This window comes from Akebia trifoliata, chromosome 6, assembly GCF_017979445.1.
Source record: "Akebia trifoliata isolate Shusen 1 chromosome 6, ASM1797944v1, whole genome shotgun sequence".
Classification (NCBI taxonomy): domain Eukaryota; kingdom Viridiplantae; phylum Streptophyta; class Magnoliopsida; order Ranunculales; family Lardizabalaceae; genus Akebia; species Akebia trifoliata.
Genome location: NC_141380.1, coordinates 26,166,223 through 26,180,714, shown reverse-complemented (window position 1 = coordinate 26,180,714; position 14,492 = coordinate 26,166,223).

The following is a 14,492-nucleotide window of genomic DNA, read 5'->3' as shown; positions in this document are numbered from 1 at the left end:
GATACCGAAACCTTGCCCAAATTTTACTAAGAAATTTCAAGACAAGCGAGACATTCTGAAACATTAATATTAATATATAAAGAAGTCTTTTAGAAAAGACCTAAGTCAATGGGCATTTCATTCTGAAAAACAACATGGGTATCTCAAATATTAAAAAAATATATATGAAGAAGAAAGTAGATAAATCATCAAGTCCTTAAGAGAAGACTAAGGTCAAGGTCATGTTATCCCTTTTACAAGCCCGATGGTTCTCAAACTAAGAAATTAGAGCTGGTTTTCCCAAAATATCAAACAAGAGAATCTGTTCTATTTCGTCAACTTCAATTTTGAGAAAGAGAGAGAGTGAAGAAGAAGAAGAAGAAGAAAGATTTGACTTGACTGACCTAAACTCATGGCAGATTCTTATGCGATGCCGACGATCCAGGTACTTTTTTTTCCTTTCTTTAATTCTCTCTCTCTCTCTCTTTCTCTCTCTCTCTCTCTCTCTCTCTCTCTCTCTATATATATATATATATATATATATAGGATCAGATTCGACAGCCACTGTTAAAGAGCCAACACGTTTGTCCTATGTAGTTTAAAAGTTTTGAATTGAGCTATTTTTTGTGAAGATGATCTATATGGTGAGGAGATCATCCTCACCATAACTCAGTTGAATCTAAAACTTTTAAGTCCACCAAAAGTGGCTTAGAATTGTGAACCGTCAATTTTTTATTGAAAAGTTGTAAATCATTTTTGATGGACTTAGAAATTTCAGATTCGACTGATTTTTGGTGAGGATGATCTCCTCACTGTGAAGATCATCCTCACAAGGTTCTATGTTGGCTCCCCCCCCCCCCCCTCTCTCTCTCCTTTCTCTCTCTCTTTCTCTATGTAAAGATGATCTGGATCCCACTCTTTCAAGAAAAATCCAACGAAACTTGTAATGTTTTGATTTTATACTCCTTTCGTATTGGAATGTTGAAATTCTGAAATATTTCATACGAAACATTTCGAAAACGAAATGAAATTTTAAACCATGATTTCCACAATCATTTCTAACCTACTTTGCAAGTTCTAAAGGTATTATTTTTTCTATCACAAAATCCTAATTGAAACTTTTGTAGATAAAAAGAAGAAGAATAATGACAGAGAAGCGAAGGACAAAAAGAAAGAAGACAAAGAAGAAGAAGACAAAATCATATTCGGTTTGCGTTAGTCGGTAAAAGTAGTTAGGTATGTGAAATGAGCAAAAAGATAGGTGTAAATAGCGCACCCCATGAAACCTACTTCACAAATAGGACGAATAAAACCATTTACATCGGTTTAGAATTTTTCATTAATATAATTTATATTTATATTTATATTTAAATAATTATATTTTCTTTTATTGTAAAATTGATAAATAGATGATCAATAAATCTTATTTTTGTATAAATAACAAATATTTAATCACTTAAAATGTCAATTACTCGAAATTAAAAATAGGAAATGTGATCATCTCTTGAGTTTTTATCATTTCCACAAGTCATTTCGCACTCAAACGAGTCACTGTGATGGATGATTCATATGGACTATCTTGCGCAAGTCTTCCTTTGACAAGATTTTAAATCATGCACATTTTTTTATGGGGATTAGCATATGTGTATCTAAGGAATCAGATCTATGATTCCGTGTTCATAACACATCATCCGAGTATTGACCGAGTGAAAACTTTCTAGTTAGAAAATCATTATTCTTTCAAGAATCAGATTGTTGGAATCGGTACCAAGACCTCAATAGATACTCTCTCAAGTAGGATTTAGCTTTCAAGAATAATTAATCCTTGTAGACACCCCATTTTTGCACTCGCCTGATTAATCAACTCGTCAACTTGATCGCAATGATTCCCAATGATGGATGTGTATTCCATTGCTTTATTTTGTTATCAGATGTGTTTCAGAAATCCGGATGAGATATCTCGAACTGACAAAACATTAGAAACCACCCTACGCTAGGAAAATACGACTCCAGAAACATAGAAATCATCATCTTGCAGACAAAAAGAAGCTTTACGATAAAAATCACTAAAAAATTGACCAAATTACCAAAATACCCCTAACATCAAAACAACCCTAGAGCCTACGTTACGATTAGGAAAACTCATAAAATAACAAATCGAAACCAAATAAATCATTTCGCCAATTTTCACAGAATTTAATAAAATTACGAAAATGCCCCTCATAAAGTTCACAACCATTTCACACAAAAAAATTTCATAAATAACAAAAACTAATATTTCCATTGAATTCCTTACGAAAAATTGATTCTAAAACATCCTAGAACATTAAAAACCAACTTAAAACGTGAAAAGTCCTCCCGGGGGCAAAACGGTAATTTCACAATTTTCATAATTAAAAATTTTGAAATTAATAAATAAAACATTAAATAATTAAAGTGAAACATTAATGAAATTAATTTAAAATTTTAAATTAAAAAATCGATCAATCGGACTTTTAAGTAAAATTGTTGAGGGTTCGTAAGATATTTCTTTAAGGACCCCTCCATTTGGGGGTCCAAAGAATTAAAGAAATAATGGAGGAAGGTCTCCAAAAATTTAAAGTCAATTAAGCAAGACTAAGGTCAAGGTATTAAAGTCAATCAAGTGAGACTAAAGTCAAAATTAAATTCAATTAAGCAAGACTGAAGTCAAAATATTAAAAGTCAATCAATTAAGACTAAAGTCAAAATATTAAACGTCAATCAAATAAGACCAAAAGTCAAAATCATAATAGAGTTCTAATTAAAAAATAACTCTATCTAATAGAGTTCTAACTAAAAAATAATTCTAATTAAAACACAATTCTACCTAAAACAAGTCTAACTAAAACACAACTCTAATTAAAATAACTCTAATTAAACACTAACTCTATCAAAATCAACCTCTAAAAAAATCTATAAATAGGGGTGCCCACACCCTATTTTCGTATCAAATCATAAACCCTAAGAGAAGTAGGTCTAAAAGCCCCCTTAGCCTCCCATAAACCCTAGTTTTGAAGCCCCAACTCCTTACCTAACATCCCCCCTTCGATTTTAGCCTAAAGAACACCTAAAAGCCCTCCAAAAACGCTTCAAAATCCATAATAAACTCGAAAAGTCCAGATAAAAAAATAAGGAGATACCTTACCTCGGAGATCCGAAATCAAATCTGGAGACAGAACGAAGCAAGGGAATACGATACAAAGAGCTATTTTTGTCGGATCTAAGGGAACAAAGTCCTTGCTATCGGAAAGGTATAACTTTTTTTTATTTTTATCTAGGTTTTTAGCAATGTAATTTATTTGGGAAGTTAGTAGAAACCGACTTTGGCCGGGCGGGGTTGGTGCTTAACACCTTCCAACCCCGTAACGTGATCCCCAGACCTTTTTTTTTTCTTTCGTAAGATTAGTTTGCATTTCTTTAGAGTCAGTTTGGTTCCTAGACCTTAATAACTAGGTGGCGACTCCCAAACCTCAATGGTCAAAAGCGGATCCGCCCACCCCGCAGATCGAGGGCGCTTTCAATATTTTCTTTTATAAATTAAAACCTGAAATGATAAAAGAGATGCACTATTACCACACTAACTTTTGCTAATGCCATACCAAATGTGTGATTTTCATAGGAATTGGTGTGGCATTAGTAAAAGTTGGTGTGGCAATAGTATATCCCTAACAAAATCTTACTTAACAAACATTTGTCTGAATTTGGAAAAATAGATCGATTCAAAATGGATTGTGTTGGTGTCAAAGATGATCCAATTCACGTTGGCAAACATGCTCGAAGCTATCTAAGGTCGTTCTAACTCATTCGAGTTGATTTACATTCGACTGAGTTTTAAAATCATGGGTAGGAATTCCAAATCCAATTCAATACCTTTCGATATGGTCTGATCAAAGTTGCTTGACATAATAAACTATAGAGTTCATAAGATTGGTCCATTTATTAAATTAGGTACAAGGGTCTATCTTGAATTAATCAGATATTGAATTTCTTATGTTTTTGTGCTGTTATTTGTTGGTATTATTTTATCAGCAAAATGGATTGTTAATTAAGGAGCAACTTTTGGGTGAATTTTTTACTCAATTTCAAAAAAAAAATTCTTCTTTTGTTTAGGGAAATTTCGCCTTTGTCCGTATAAATGCATCACAGTTTTTTACTAAGAGGAAGTGAGATTGAGAGATTGTAACTTTAATTTTCACGAAAATAGAATTTGTCATTATGATTATTATTAGAGTCGTGCTACAATAACATTAAAATTTACATTGATTCTCATATTGCTGATGTGGAGGTGCACATATAGCCATAGTTGCTTTTCACTTGTATCTCGATGAAAATCATCTATGATTCCGTACAAATAGCCACATCAGCAATGTGAGAATCGATGTCAATTTTAATGTTACTGATGTGAACCTTCTTGGATTAAGACCTTCTCTTGATGATTTCTTCTAGGCTTCGAACGTTCTAGATTGTTTTAAAGCAAATTAAAATGTTGATCGGACTAAAACCCCAAGGAAACTAAGTCCTTGAAACCTCAATCTAATGACACCACAAGGATTGATCACTTCCTTGATAAGTCGAAGAGTCATGTCTTTTCTTCAAGAACTCGAATGAAAACTCATAAAGAACCCATAAAGAAAGCATGAAACAAAACTAAAGTTTCGATGAATAAACTTCAAAATCTCATAAGATGTAAATTATCAATTGTGTCTCAATTACAAAATGAGGTGCCCTTTTATAGACAAATTAGATCAAGATTAATTCTAATTAGTCCTTGGAAAAATAAAGAAAGTCTAATTAGTCCTTAGGAAATAAAGAATTCAAAACTAAGGACAATTAGAACATAACAATTCCCAATTAACCCTGGCATTCAAATTGATTTTTCCAAATTGATCTCTTGCATAAAAAGATAGTTGACCATCCTTGATGAAACTTTGATATCTCCAAAATTAGCCTTAGAATCTTCTAGAATGGCCTCTTTGTATTGGACTTCCACAATCAAGCCTTGCAATGCCTCTTCCATCTTCTTTGTCCTTGCCCTAGTCATCGGACCGCCAATTCCTTGCAACGGTTCTTGAGAAGACTTGGAAACAACAACTCGATCTCCATTATTCTCCCCCTCTTCGAAAAGATTCGTCCTCGAATCACCTACATTAAACAAGGATAAATCAGCAACATTAAAAGTTGCACTAACATTACCATAATCACTTGGCAAATCAACTTTGTAGGCGTTATCATTGATCCGTTCCAAGACTTGAAATGGACCATCTCCTCGAGGTTGCAATTTTGATTTCCTTTGGGTAGGAAACCGCTCCTTACGCAAGTGCACCCAAAACCAATCTTCAGGGTGGAAGATAACTTTCAAACGACCCTTATTGGCTTGCTTAGCATATTGCTCATTCTTCCTGTCAATGTTAGCTCGAACTTTGGCATGTAAATCTTTCACAAAATCTGCCTTTTTCTTACCATCAAGATTAGCATGTTCATTAGTAGGCAAAGGTAAAATATCCACAAGCGTTAAAGGATTAAAACCATAAACAATCTCAAATGGAGAAAATGAAGTAGTTGAATGAATAGTCCTATTATATGCGAACTCAATATGTGGTAAACACTTTTCCCATTGTTTTAAAATTTTTTGAATGATAGCACGCAACAAGGTAGTAAGTGTCCTATTAACTACTTCAGTTTGGCCATCCGTTTGAGGATGTGCAACAGTAGAAAATAGAAGTTTAGTTCCTAATTTACTCCATAAAGTACGCCAAAAATAACTAAGGAACTTAACATCTCTGTCACTAACAATTGATTTAGGTAGCCCATGCAATCGAACTACCTCCTTGAAAAATAATTCAGCAATATGTGTTGCGTCATTGGTTTTAGTACATGCAATAAAATGGGCCATCTTACTAAACCTATCAACAACAACAAATATACTATCTTTACCATTTTGAGTCCTTGGCAATCCTAAAACAAAATCCATAGAAATATCAGTCCAAGGCTGATTAGGTACAGGCAAAGGGGTATACAAGCCATGCGGTCGAATTTTAGACTTTGCTTGCCTACATGTAATGCACTTGTCACAAACAGATTGAACATCATGCTTTATATGGGGCCAATAAAAATGCTCACGTAAGATATCTAAAGTTTTTAGGACACCAAAGTGACCCATTAAACCTCCCCCATGACTTTCCCTTACAAGTAATTCACGAACAGAACAATTTGGCACGCACAATTTATCTTTCTTGAAAAGAAATCCTTCATGCCTATAAAAGTCACCAAATGCACACTTAGCACATGCATTCCATACTTGGCTGAAATCAGAATCATTGGCATACAAATCTTTAATTAATTCAAAACCAAGTAGTTTAGTTTGCAATGAAGTAAGTAATACGTACCTTCTTGATAATGCATCGGCCACAACATTTTCCTTCCCACGTTTATATTTAATTACATAAGGAAATGTTTCTATAAACTCCAACCATTTAGCATGTCTTTTATTAAGCTTACCTTGGGTCTTCAGGAATTTCAAGCTCTCATGATCAGAATGAATGATAAATTCCCTTGGCCATAAATAATGTTGCCATGTTCGAAGAGTTCTCACTAGTGCATAATGTTCTTTGTCATAAGTGGGATAATTCAATGCTGCCCCACTTAGCTTTTCACTAAAATAAGCTATTGGCTTAGAATCCTGCATCAAAACAGCTCCTACTCCAATCCCGGATGCATCACACTCTATTTCAAAAGCTTTATCAAAGTTAGGCAAACACAACAAAGGTGCATTAGTTAACTTATCTTTCAAAGTTTGGAAAGCCTGATCATGCACATTAACCCAGTTAAAAACAACATTCTTTTTAACAAGTTCATTCAAAGGTGCAGCAATAGAACTAAAATCTTTAACAAACCTTCGATAAAAACTTGCTAAACCATGAAAACTTCTTACCTCGTTCGCATTCTTAGGTGTAGGCCAATCCTTTATTGCCCTTACCTTTTCCTCATCAACGCTAATTCCCTGCGAACTAACAACAAATCCAAGAAACACAACAGATTCCATACAAAATGTGCATTTCTTAAGATTAACATATAATTGATGTTCTCTTAACACACTAAACACAGCATGCAAATGCTTCACATGATCATCAACATTTTTGCTATAGACTAAAATATCATCAAAGTAAACTACCACAAATTTTCCCATGAAAGCACGCAAGACATGGTTCATTAATCTCATGAATGTACTAGGGGCGTTAGTTAAACCGAAGGGCATTACTAACCATTCATACAACCCATATCTAGTTTTAAATGCAGTTTTCCATTCATCTCCCTCTTTCATGCGAATTTGATAATACCCATTCTTTAGATCAATTTTAGAAAACAAACGAGAGCCATGCAATTCGTCAAACATATCATCTAACCTAGGGATAGGATGCCTATATTTTACCGTTATCTTATTAATAGCTCGACAATCCACACACATGCGCCATGTTCCATCTTTCTTTGGTACTAAGAAACAGGAACCGAACATGGGGTGAGACTTTCCCTCACAAATCCCTTCTGCAATAGTTCATCCACTTGCCTCTGTATCTCCTTTGTTTCCTCGGGATTAGCTCTATAAGCAGGTCTATTTGGTATAGCAGAACCAGGTATGAAGTCTATTTGGTGCTCAATTCCTCTTAAAGGAGGTAAACTGTGGAATCTCCTCGGGAAAAAGATCCTCAAAATCCTGCAATAAAGACACAACAACACTAGGCAAAGATAAGTTAAGATCGTAGTGGAAAAATAAACATCTTTGTACATAAGAACTAGAACTTGTGGTCTTACTATCATTACACTTTTAACATCATGTTTGTCAGTAAGTACACTCCAGTACTTTATTCTTATCTCCAGGTTGCTCATTTTGCTCTCCTTTTTGCTCACACTTTTGTTTCTCTCTCTTTTTGCACTCACTTGCTATCCTAACCTGGTCTTCATAAGCTTGCAAAGGTTTGAGAGGGGCCAATACAATTTTTCGATTGTTCATTACAAAAGAATAACGATTTTTATACCCATCATGCGACACTCTCCTATCAAATTGCCACGGTCGACCGAGCAATATATGACCGGCATGCATCGGTGCCACATCACAAATAACCTCATCCACATACTTGCCTATTGAGAAAGGAACCCGAACTTGCTTGTTTACCTTCACTTCTCCACAATCATTCAACCATTGAAGCTTATACGGTTTAGGATGTTTCTGCCATTTCAAATTTAATTTCTTTACCAACAAGGTACTAGCAACGTTGGTACAACTCCCACTATCAATAATCAATGTACAGACTTTATCCTTCACGTGGCATCTTGTGTGAAAAATATGCTCACGTTGCTCCTCATCTCCTTCATCCTTAGGCTGTATACTCAAAGCTCTCCTGGTGACAAGTAAATCACCATGCACAGGCTCTTCTACTTCAACATCAAAACAATCCTCTAATGGAGGCATCTCGTTGTCACTTGAACTAGCACTTTCAATGTCTCCGTTTGCCAATACAACCATAACCCTTTTGTTTGGGCATTCAGAAGCAATATGTCCAAACCCTTGGCACCTAAAACACTTAATCTGACGTGACTTAATAAGAGGCTTTGTTTCAGGTCTATCTTTAGGAATAGAAACCAAAGGCTTTGACTTTGCGTCTTCTTTTGGCTTGAAAGGAATTTTGTTGTCCTTCCAATTTGGTCTCCACGGATTATTAGAAGATGATCCAGATCTGAACCTTCTAGACTTGATTTGCTTTTCCACTTTAATGGCTTTGTGCAGTAACTCTTCCATCTCCACATAATGGTGCAACTCAACCACATCAGCAATCTCTTTGTTCAATCCGGCAATGAATCTAGCCATGGTTGCTTCTCTATCTTCCTCTATGCTTGCTCTAATCATGGCAATCTCCATTTCTTTATAATAATCCTCTACACTCATAGGAACCTTGAACCAACCCTTGCAATTTAATATACAAATCTCGATAGTAATGGCTAGGAATAAATCTTTTACGCATCACTGACTTCATCTCATCCCATGATCGAATAGGTCTCTCACCATTTTACGCCTATTGATCACCAATTGATCCCACCATATACTGGCATAGTTTGTAAATTCCACTGCGGCTAGCTTTATTTTTTTATCCTCGGAATAATTATGACAATAAAAAACGTGTTCAACTTTCCTTTCCCACTCCAAATATAATTCAGGATCATTCTTTCCGTGAAAGGTCGGAATCGTCATCTTTATGCTACCCAAATTGTTATCTTCTTTGAAATCTACTTTCTTATCCCGTCGATAATGTACTCTCTCTGCTTCGGAATGAATATCGTCTTCTCCGTCGAACTCATGTCTTCGATATGGTTTAGATTCATTAAAGGATTCCATATTGTCCAACCTTGAATTCAACAATTTAAATTGATCATGAACGGCCTTGATGAATAATTTTAAGTCGGTCTCATGTGGTTCTCCCCCTTCCTTACTCATGGTTGAAACCCTGTAAGTTCAAATAAACGAAAAAAAAAAAAAAATATGCAACAATCTTGTAAGTCCCGGAAAGTGATGAAAATGATATAATTGAAGGTCGAAACGGTGTGGAACGAGGCTATGCCTGGTTCAACTTGTAGATCTCGAAAAGAGCTTCGATTTGATATGCACTAATAGTCGTTCCGATATCCGGATCAAAAGTTATGGCCGTTTGAAGTTAACAGCTTCAATTTATCAAGTTTCTGCAACTACAAACAGCGAATAGCCATCCTTTTTTTTTTTTTTTTTAAACAAGAATTGAATTGTGGTTGTTCAGATCTCAACAAAAGAAAACATACATTCAGAAAATAAGAAAAAAGAAACAAAATAATTTGGAGAACTCAGCAACAAATCGTTGGTGGTCACCAACAAGGCGTTTGTGGACCAACTTGGTTTCTATCATCCAACAACAGCAAGAATGTTAAGAGAGGATGTATATATATATGTATATGTATTACCAGCAAAAATAAAAAATAAAAAAAAGTCAGCAATTGGATTATATTCTACGTTAATGGCGGAATCACCATGACATACTTGCTGAAAATTTCAGCAAGCTACATTCCAGCAAGAGCACATTGAACACACTGTTGTTATTTATTTATTTATTTATCTTTACTTTTTTTTTTTTTGAAATCGTTCTTGATCTGATCTGATTTAATGTAACTAACAACAAATTGTTCTATATGAACTAGATACAGCAACTCCAACAACAGAAACGTGATTCTGAGTTTCCAGCAAAAAAATAAAATAAAATAAAATAAAAAAATAAAATAAAATAAAATCAGCAATAAAACGTTGGGTGTTGAGTCTAAGTTTCCAGCCAAAAAAAAAAAAAAGACAAAAAATAAAAATAAAATTAGCAATAAAATGTTGGGTGTTGAGTATGCATTCAACAAGAAAAAAACCAGCAATTCAATAGAACGTTGCTGAAATTGTTAATATGGCTGCGTATATTCTCCCTCTCTTAAGTTTATTTATTATTTTTTTTTCTATTCAAAGAGGACGTGAAGAACAGCAAAAGCAAACATATATGTATATACTCAGCAAACACAATCGTAAAACAGAAGAATTAAAAAACAAAAATGTATGTCACACGTTGGTCTGAATCTTCAGCAAGAAAAGAAAATGGTTTTAAAGAAACTGTAGATTGCAATTACAAGATACCAATTGAGATGAAACAATTGATGCCAATTGAAAATCTAACAAGGAAACCATGGAATGTAAAGAAGACGTTCTTCTTTATAATGGCTGAATTTTGAAAACGTTGTGACGAAGAAGGTTTCGTCTATTTTCAATGAAAGATCAACAATAAAATAAACATTTTATTCTAAAAATTCCAGCAAGAACAACGTCTAGATGGTGGAAAACACAACAACTATGTATATTCTATTGGTTGCAGCAAGAACAATGACTATGTATATGATAAAACCTGGCAGATAATCGTTGTGATCAGCAATTCAATAGATGTTTTGTTCAATGTTGAAGATCATGAACGAACAACGATTCTAATACAGCAACGTTGTTCTCAATACAGCAAAGTTAGATCAAATGAAAACCCAACGATAAACACAAACAAACAAAACAGAAACAAAAACAAAAAACAAAAAAACAAAAAAATGGCAGCAAAGGATGATTTAAATAATGTTCGTTATTAAAAATAAAAAAAAATACAGCAAGCAACAATGGTGAAAACATAGCAACGTCATTGGTGATGAACACAACAACAAAGAATGTTTCTTTTCAATCAAGAATGTATCAAGAATTTTGAAATCTAAAACAAAACAAAAAAAAGAAAAGAAAACCTGATTTTTCCAGCAATGTTTGGTTGTGAATTGGTGGGAATCTATGGTTGGGGAGCAAGATCTACCCGTCTTGTTCTCCAATCCAATGTCGCCCGAACCAAATCTTCGAAGGATTCCTTCAATAATGATCTAATTTCCAGCAATCTTGTTGCTCTGATACCAAATGATGTGAACCTTCTTGGATTAAGACCTTCTCTTGATGATTTCTTCTAGGCTTCGAACATTCTAGATTGTTTTAAAGCAAATTAAAATGTTGATCGGACTAAAACCCCAAGGAAACTAAGTCCTTGAAACCTCAATCTAATGACACCACAAGGATTGATCACTTCCTTGATAAGTCGAAGAGTCATGTCTTTTCTTCAAGAACTCGAATGAAAACTCATAAAGAACCCATAAAGAAAGCATGAAACAAAACTAAAGTTTCGATGAATAAACTTCAAAATCTCATAAGATGTAAATTATCAATTGTGTCTCAATTACAAAATGAGGTGCCCTTTTATAGACAAATTAGATCAAGATTAATTCTAATTAGTCCTTGGAAAAATAAAGAAAGTCTAATTAGTCCTTAGGAAATAAAGAATTCAAAACTAAGGACAATTAGAACATAACAATTCCCAATTAACCCTGGCATTCAAATTGATTTTTCAAATTGATCTCTTGCATAAAAAGATAGTTGACCATCCTTGATGAAACTTTGATATCTCCAAAATTAGCCTTAGAATCTTCTAGAATGGCCTCTTTGTATTGGACTTCCACAATCAAGCCTTGCAATGCCTCTTCCATCTTCTTTGTCCTTGCCCTAGTCATCGGACCGCCAATTCCTTGCAACGGTTCTTGAGAAGACTTGGAAACAGCAACTCGATCTCCATTATTACTTTAGCATTTTCCTCGGTTATTTCTTTCATGTAAAAGTGTAATTTAGTAAATCCCTGCAAAATTGGCAATATTAGGCTTATCCTTCCTTGGAAAACTCAAGATTAGGTTTACCCCCTTGACTGGAAGTCAATGTCCCTTTTCTTGTTAAGATGATTTAATAGTAAAATTTTGATTTTGATTTTTTCCTCAAAAATATCCTAATATCTTAAATTATTTAATTAAAATTTGAGTAAAATCAATTTTTAGGAAGAAAAATCGGTATTAATTGAAGATGATGGATTGAAGAGGTTCAATACATTTGAGAGAGAGAGAGAGAGAGAGAGGAATTATGGTAATTTTTTTATGGAACTTTATCAAATAATACAAATATATATATGGGAAATGTTCAGCAACAAACATTTTGGCAAAACATTTTTCAAAACATGGTTAGTGGTTTTGGAATGGGCTGATTTTTGGTGAGGATATCTTTACGGTGAGGAGATCATCATCACCAAAATCAGCCCATCCAAAACTTCTAACCCCATAAAAAATGGTTTACAAAAAATACACGGTTCACGATTTTTCGACTTGTAAACTGGTGCTAGAAGTTTTGGAATGGGCTGATTTTTGGTGAGGATGATCTCATCACCGTAGAGATCATCCCTCACCAAAACCAGCCCATTCCAAAACCTCTAACCCATGTTTTGAAAATATTTTGCCAAAATGTTTGTTTGCTGAACGGGACCCTATATTATATATATATATATAGATATATATATATATATATAGCGATCCATGGCCCACAGTTTGGCAAACATTTGGCAAACACATTTTTCAAAACATGGGTTAGAGGTCTTGGAATGGGCTGATTTTGGTGAGGATGATCTCTACGGTGAGGAGATCATCCTCCCAAAAAATCAGCTCATTCCAAAACTTCTAACCTCATCAAAAATGGTTTACAAAAATGGACGGTTCACGATTTTCACAACTTGTAAAATGGGGCTAGAAGTTTTGGAATGAGCTGATTTTTGGTGAGGATGATCTCCTTACCGTAGAGATCATCCTCACCAAAAATCAGCCCATTCCAAGACCTCTAACCCATGTTTTGAAAAAGTGTTTGCCAAAATGTTGCCAAACTGTTGGCCACGGATAGGGACCCATATATATATATATATGGATATATATATATTTGAATGTTCTATAAAATTAGTTTCCTCTAATTTCAATAAAATCTCTCAATAGATCTTTTCCATGTTCATTATGTGGGAAACACCAATATTATAAAAATTAGAGGAAACTAACTCTAATTTAATCATATTTCTTCTAATCCTAATATCTTAATAAATAATCCAAATAGGTTCAATGAACTTTCAAACCAAAATGTCATTATCCTAAATAAGTAGATAAAAATCTTATCAGAACATAAGTAATGATAAACCATGGTTGGACCCCACAAGAGATAAAGAAAGCTTCTCTTATTTTCAACAATTAATGGCCAACTAAAGTGGGTCTTATGTCACTTCAATTAAGAGATTTTGCTCTTGCTCTCCGTGGTCGCACTATTTTGTTGTTGCGGTGAATAGGAAACTTGTGTTGTTTTCGAAAGTGAGAGAGTGGACAATTTTTAGAGAATGAATAGTGATTTGAAGATAGGATTAGTTAGAGTTCAAAAGTGATTCGAATCTTCAAAATGAATAAGATGCTAATTTGAAGCCTTGGTTGGAGTTCCTCAGATAGAAAAATAAAATCCTCACTTTCAACATTATTTGTTCGAGCATTGAATGTCGTCACACTTGCTTAGAGTAACTCAACCGGTCTCTATATCTCTACATTTAGATATAGAGACATGAACCTAACTTCAACTGATCTCTAAATCCCTGACAACTCCCCTAAATCATTATTCATGTTTTTATATGTAGAGATGTTGGGAAAATTTGGAGACCATCTCTAAATCACTATTCAGTAGAGTGCTTTTTTGCTCACAGTCCAACAACCATGTGATATGTGGCGCAAATGACATCAGCAATATGAAATGAAATTTCTCTCTTACCCACGGTGGAAAATGGAAATTTCCTAATCTGATCACCTTGTGGCACTTAAAAACATGATCCGATTTGATGGTGTCATAAAGGAAGAAATTCTACGAATTAAAAAAAAAAATAAACGAAAGAAAAACCTTTTTTTTCACCTTTAAATTTTAATTTTAAGTTTGGGTACTCATCAGCCGTCTATTTTCAATTCCATGAATAAGCTTGAAAAACATTAAATTTTTTTTTTTTTTGAATATTAGTTTTTTTTATAAATAAATA